General features: G+C 27.7%; 1 long non-coding RNA gene across 2 annotated transcripts; it reads right to left on the minus strand.

Annotated features, from left to right (window-relative positions):
- Positions 1-372: 372 nt before the first annotated feature.
- LOC136087496 (uncharacterized) lies at positions 373-3,783 on the minus strand. Of its 2 annotated transcripts, XR_010641834.1 has the most exons (8): positions 3,652-3,783; positions 2,864-2,921; positions 2,649-2,778; positions 2,392-2,511; positions 1,896-1,994; positions 1,084-1,242; positions 743-805; positions 373-657 (listed from the first exon to the last, which is right to left on the minus strand). It is a non-coding gene; the product is annotated as an uncharacterized LOC136087496 (long non-coding RNA). The 2 variants fall into 2 exon arrangements; XR_010641833.1 differs by lacking the exon at positions 3,652-3,783 and having other exon boundaries at positions 2,864-3,140.
- Positions 3,784-6,344: the final 2,561 nt, after the last annotated feature.

The raw sequence follows: 6,344 nt of genomic DNA on the forward strand, positions 1-6,344 counted from the left end.
TACCCAGTAGGCACAGCGACGTGACAAAAACGTGAATTTCACGTTATTTTGGCACGTGACAATTAGGTGACTTTTTGGTCCCCATGAAATGACCAATTCACGTGATTTATGGACGTGTTTTTCACGTTACTTTTGGCACGTGATATTTAGGTGACTTTTTGGTCCCCATGAAATGACCAATTCACGTGATTTATGGACGTGTTTTTCACGTTACTTTTGGCACGTGATATTTAGGTGACTTTTTGGTCCCCATAAACTGTCTAAAAGACGTGCTTTTTACGTTAATTTTGGCACGTAATATTTAAGCAATAACTATGCTTTATAATTACAATTATAAGTGTTTGGATTCGTGTAAAGAAAAAAAACTCATCGTCGAGGAAATATTTAATACGTATTAAAATACATGGTTTTATTAGTCAGTATATTAGTTCTTGACATAAAAATTTTTAACTTGTAACAAAAGCTGCACTTTTGTTAAAATATCCTCCTTATATCCAATAAGTACGAAGTCGTAGATCTGCAACTTACGAAGAGCACGCTTCAAACTTATATATCTATTCTTCCATAAAAGCACGCTTCAAACACAATCTAACAAATCAGTCGATATTTCCTTCTATAAGAGCACGCATCAAACTTTATCTAATGCATCAGATTTAGCTGAAAAGAAACGAATAAAATCTTAAATAATAGTATGATTATTTAATAATTATCTTAAATCACCAGCTTTTAAAACAAACCTTACTTTGAGAGTTGCTAACTACTTTTGGCAACAAGATTTTCTAGTGTGTTATTTGTTTTCTTTTATCTAAATCATTAAATAATTTTAAGAAAACAATACTACATACAGTGTAAAAAAATACTCTGATTGCTAAAAAAGTAAATAAGTATTTAATAAAAAAAGATGTAACAAAAAAGTTGACAGATGATTAAAAAAAAAGAAGTACATAATAAAAAATACAAGTTTAAAAAAATATTTTTATCTATATATATCTATATCTAATATCTATCTATGGATTTATCTATATCTATATCTATATAAAGTTAATAACTGATGGGCGTGATTAGAAAAAGACCTGTACTCACCTTTTGTGATAACATCTGTGTACTATGTGATAACATGATAATTTGTTTTCTTTGTTTTTCATCTTCTTATATTTGCAACTGTTTCTGCATTAACTTGTTCATACATTAACTCACTAGATGCAAAGGTGACAGCCCACAAAGTTGCTTTAAATGAGTAATCTACAAAGTTTTGAACAGCATTAAATGTCATTTTAGAATGCACACAAAAATTAAAACAATTTATAAAAATGTAATAGTTATCACATAACCACAAAGCATTATAGTGGGGATTTTATATCACGATTTTCCTTATCCATGGTCAGATTTTCACCTTGAGGCTCCTTTTGCTGTGGAAACATTCACCACGGCTAAGGAGCCTCATCTACCCCTAATTATATATAATATATTAAGTATAAAATTAAAAATATGTATAACAAAGTATTGTCAAATTAGGTCACCAATGAATACAGAGTGCTGAAAATTCAACTCAGAATCAAGTTGCATTCTCCAACAAGATATGAATTAAATCAAATTCTTACTACAAAGTGCGATCACAAAAGAAGACAAAAAAAAGGGAAAAGTGAATTTTCTCAAACTTTAAAAGTTAAAAGGTTATTGGGTCTTACTACAGAATGATATTCCTAGGCAATAACATAACAATACCATTGGGTCTTCCTAGTCAATAATATTTTATGCAGAACTTATCATTTGTCATGTAGCTTAATAAATTTAATATTAAATAAGTTATAATAACTTATTTATTATCAAATTAATTACATTGACAAATTTGACAGTCTAAAATAATATACAATATGGTAGAAAAAAAAGTATACCTTGTAGTAGGGTTTGATCTTTTGCGTGTTGCAATATGAGAATTATCTGCCATAACGTTACACAATTTTGAACTAAGCTTTATAATATATTTATTAAACCTAAATTGATAAAACTTAGTTATAAGATAATATGTTTGGATAAAATATTATATATGTGACATTTTATTTTTGTCAAAAATGCATTGCGACGTTATAAGATATCTTACGCCCTACTTTTTAAATTATTATAAAATTATAATGCAAAATAATTACATTATTATAAAAGTAAAATAAAAAGTAATTACAATAATGAATATATAAACTACATATTTCATGTAATCATTATATCTAAAATATCCGGAAAATATCCTGAAAAAATTCAGAATATTTTCCCCCTCATTTTCCCCTTAATTTTGCATTCAGCCAAGTTGTTTCTCAATTTTTTAAAAACTTTTTTTAATTTTTGTATGAATGATGACTAAAACAATAAAAAAACAAATAGATGAATAATATATACCTGTTATATGTTGTAATATAAGTTGTTTGTATGGAAAACTTTTCGGATATTTGGAAAAATATAAATTTCAGAAAAATATCTGGTATTCCGGGAATATCCCGAATAAGATAATCCCTGAAACTAAATTATAAAAAAATAGTAAATAAAATAAAGAATATCTTTCCAAGTTTCTAATCACAGGTTTTTATTATGAATAAAAAAATTACACAATATTTTGGCAGCGTAACATTCACGTTTTAATCAAGTAAAATTGTCACCTGGACAAGGTCACCTAAAATATACATGATTGAAACATGAAGAAGGAAACGGGGTAAGAGCAGGCATCAAACTTTATCTAATGAATAAGTCGATATTTTCTCCAATAATAGCTCACAACACCAAATTTAGCTCAAAAGAAACAAATAAAAACTTTAATAATAATATGAATATTAAATAATCATCTTAAATCACAAATTTTTAGCACAAATCTTACATGGTGAGTCACCAACTGTTTTGGCAACAAGATTTTCTGGTGTTGCTATTTCTTTGATCTAAATCATTAAACAATTTTTAAAAAAGCAATGCTATACTTGAGAGAAACTTGCTTTACATATTGGAAGGTCGTCAACATTGAAAGATAAGTAAAATGCAGTTTCAAATACAATAGCATCATAATTATCTTTTTGTGGGGAAAACATCGAACAAATCCGCGTGAATAACCTGTTTTATATTGTACATAATAACAATAGTAATAAAAGTCATATAATATATATATATATAATAATAATTTCATATAACTCGAATATATATATATTAATCATATAATATTCAAATAATATAAAAAAAGGAAATAAATAAGTATTAACCCTTTTTAACAAGTAAAGCACGAGATCAAGATGTCATATATTATAAAAAGATAAAGTATTTAATAATATTATATACATATAGCAATAATAAATAACATAACACATTTATTTATTGATATTATCTTGGATAAACTCTTTAACCTTGTTGATAAAAACCAAATAAAGAAAAAAAATCTATTTTAGGTTTTTATCTAAACGACTCTTGAGTAATAATGTATGCAGAAGTACTAGAGACATTATTATTGCTCAAGAATCAAGAATAAGTTCTGCTAGAACTTATAATTTGTCCATGTAGCTTACTTAATTTAATATTAAATTCGTTATAACATAACTTATTTCGTACTAAATTAAGTAAGCAAAATGGACAAATTCGCCAGTCTAAAATATTATATCATAAAGTAGAAAAAAAGCATACCTTGTATTTGAGTTTAATCTTATTTGTGTGGCAAATAGGGACGGCAAATAGGGTACTAATTTATTTAACTTAATTTGATATAATTTATATATTAGATATTACAACTTAAAATATATTGTTCTTTTTAGTTCTGTTTTAAATGCATTGCGTTAAAAGATATTATATAGACCACTTTTTTTTTTTTTAATTATGATAATACTACAATAAAAATTAATTATATTATCATAGAAGTAAATAATTATAACTAATATAATGAATATAAAAACTATACTATAAAAAAATAATTAATATAATAAAAAATATTATTTCACATTTCTAATGCCAGTTTTTTTTGAGAATAAAAAAAGTTCCGAAAGACGAGATATTTTGGCACGTAACTTTCACGTGACTTTCACGTAAAATAGTAACCTGGACGAAGTCACCTAAAATACACGTGATTGAAACGTGAATAAAACGTTGCGTGCCTACTGGGTACCAACAACTAACTGCTTTCGTTTACTCCCTAGTGTTTCCTTTTTTCAAGTTGGATCTGATGATCAACCGTTTCGAAGGTTTTCGAAAGGTCGACACTTGAAATAATATGAATCCCAGAAAAATCAAGAAAAACTCAGCAATTTTTTTACGCTTTTATAAAGTTCATTTAAAATTTTTTTTTTTAATTTTGTACATATATTATAATAGGTGTAAAAGATTTAGTTTGTCAAATATAAAAAGTGTGTTTAAACAAGGAAAATGGTGATCTCGTTGATAAACTTAAAAAAAATATAAAGGTCATGGAAAACATTGTGAATTTAAAAAGCTCAGGAAAACGTTCTTTAGTCAGAGAATGCTCAGATAAAAATTTTATAAATTAAAGTGGCAAAGCTAAAATAACAACAATAATATCACGAAAAATGAGTGATATTATGGTTGTTATAAATGATGGGGAGAAGGCAGAGGGAGAGAAATTCCTAAAAAGTACTGTCTAACTTCCCAAAAAAATAGGTCCCCAAAACTTTAATCTTTTGACTAGCCGACCATATTCAACAAAAAAACAACTAAAGGTTGAAAATTATTTTTCTTTGAAAAGGGGAGGGGGGGGGGGGAGAGCGCCACTGTTAAATTGCCCCAGCAATTATATAAAGGAACTGGAACATTTATAAAGGAATATATCTAAAAGAACTGGAATAGAAGAAGATATAAGGTGTCTTTTTAACCAAGTCTCGTTTACATTAAATTTACATAAAATTGTCAGTATGTATAGAGTAATAAAAGTAATATTTTTTTTAATAAAAATACAAAAACACGTCTAGTTGTACATGTTGAAATATAACGCTAGAGGAAAGGCGCCTATGATGGCGTACTTAACTTTGAAGCTTCATTATTCAGTATCCCGAAGACCAATAATGAAAGTTTTGATATGGATACATACCTTGTTACATCTAGAACAATAATAATTCTCGGAAGTTTTTATCAGTTTTTTTCTCATTTAAAAAAAAAAAACAGAAAAAGTATGCATTCATAGGCAACCACTGCTCCTATGATGGCATAGGGGAGGATGGGGGCTGGTTAGGATTAAGGGTAACCTGATGATTTCATATAACTTTAGAGTCTTCCCTCAAAAAAGCCAGAAATTACTCGCAACTATCTTAACTTAGAATTTCATTCTACACAGCAGCATTTTAAAGTTTTGCGCATGCGCATTGGATATAATGCGTTGTATGTATTTTTTGGACAAAAAAAAAACTTTTGAAGCATCGCTTTCTTTTTACTTTAATTGAAAATAAGTTTTTCTTAAAAAAAAAGGTTTAATCAACTCATCAATATTGCAACACACCCAACTCGTCAGTATGCCATCATGGGAAGAAGTCATCAATTTCATTAAAACAAGCTGTATCTGCATTGTTCAAAAGATTAAATTAAAGTAAATATTCCACTAAATGCACAAAATATAAATATAATATGCATAAAAATTCCCTCCCTGCACAGTTAACAATAAAACCACAATCTTAAACATATGAAGGGAACAAAACTACAACAGCACATTCCAAAATCGATTTTTGTTGATGATAAAAGCAAAATTTGTTCACAAGTGACGTATTTTCTCTAAATTTAATGTAAAATCAGTACAGTCATGTAGATCTAATCACTTTTTCACCAAAACCAATTTTTAAGGAAATATGACCTCTATCCCGTTACAGGCGCCATGTCACCATAGGCGTCTTTTCCCTATACGTTAAAGATTAACAGCGATTTAAAAGTAAAATAGTTTTATAACAAAGTAAAAAAAAAGTTTAACAACACATAGTTTTAAAAAAACTAAAGAAAACTCAATCAACTTTTTTCATTTTATTCAACAAAAAAAGTTTTTGATTGCAATTACTGTGATAACCAAGCGTCTAGCATGTTTTCTAGAATAAACAGTGAAACCCCAAAGTCATTATTATCTCGATTATCAATTCAATTATCGATTCAACTCGATTCAATTAAAATTGCAACAGCAGAGAAGTAGAATTAATAACAGTTTAGACTTTTAATATTGCAATAACTTTTATATAACATAATATACAATAACTTTTTTTTTAAGTTTTTATTTGATGAGCACTGACTTACTGAGTTTTTATTTATTTATTGGGAAGCTGTGGTGTTGTAGTAGTGCACTTGACTCAGAAAAAAAAGATCACTTGTTTGAACCCCACCTCCGGGCAAGTTTT

This window comes from Hydra vulgaris, chromosome 11 (genome assembly GCF_038396675.1).
Source record: "Hydra vulgaris chromosome 11, alternate assembly HydraT2T_AEP".
NCBI lineage: Eukaryota > Metazoa > Cnidaria > Hydrozoa > Anthoathecata > Hydridae > Hydra > Hydra vulgaris.